We start from the raw sequence: 778 nt of genomic DNA, 5'->3' as shown, positions 1-778 counted from the left end.
TATCTTAACATATATATGTACTCAATCATATTAATCGTTTACAGTACTCGCTTCCAAAATGTCTGGTTCCCTATACCATTTTCAAACAACAACAACACGTGAAATTACAAAGTAGGGCGCCCTCTCCTGGAAGGACATTGGAAAAAAGTGTTGGCGGCACAAGTGTTGGAGTTTGTATGGTGGCCTCGACGGCAAAATTTGCGATCGATTTATTTTATAAGGTTGAAAACATAAAGAAGAGGCTTGATTACGTGAACTTTTTTTGGTGGTGGTGGTTTTTAGGGGGGGTTGTAACTTCCAAAAAGGTCGGTCGGAAATGTACATCCAACGGTAAACGTAAACATGGCCTCATTTTCCTTTATACGGAAGGCTTGACCGTGAAGTTCATTTTTTTGGTCACGTCTAAAGGCTTCGTGTAGGAAGGGTCCCCGGAGTGGAAACTCTGAGGACTGAGCTGAGCAATCATGTTGTTAAGAAGGCTGACTTATGGCTTTTAAAAATTGTTCTATTGGCATATGCAATATTAAAACAGTCCTCAGTCCTCCAACAGGTGAAGAATTCCAAGTCAGGACTGTTAGGGTTAGGCCTAACGGAGTGGCAATGATTTTCAAAATGACAATTTTTCGGAGGTGGTGATTTTCATCATCATTAGAGAAGATTTTCTTAGACTAACGATGGTAAAATAATTGAGCTGTAATATCTGTAATCAATGTATGTGGGCGTGCAAGATGAGAACAAATCGATGTCTGTATACTATGTATAGTGAAGCACGGATGCG

The sequence above is a fragment of the Acanthaster planci genome, linkage group LG10, assembly GCF_054643075.1.
Source record: "Acanthaster planci isolate LZ-2023a linkage group LG10, COTS_SCS, whole genome shotgun sequence".
Taxonomy (NCBI): Eukaryota; Metazoa; Echinodermata; class Asteroidea; order Valvatida; family Acanthasteridae; genus Acanthaster; species Acanthaster planci.
This window is presented reverse-complemented; position numbering follows the sequence as displayed.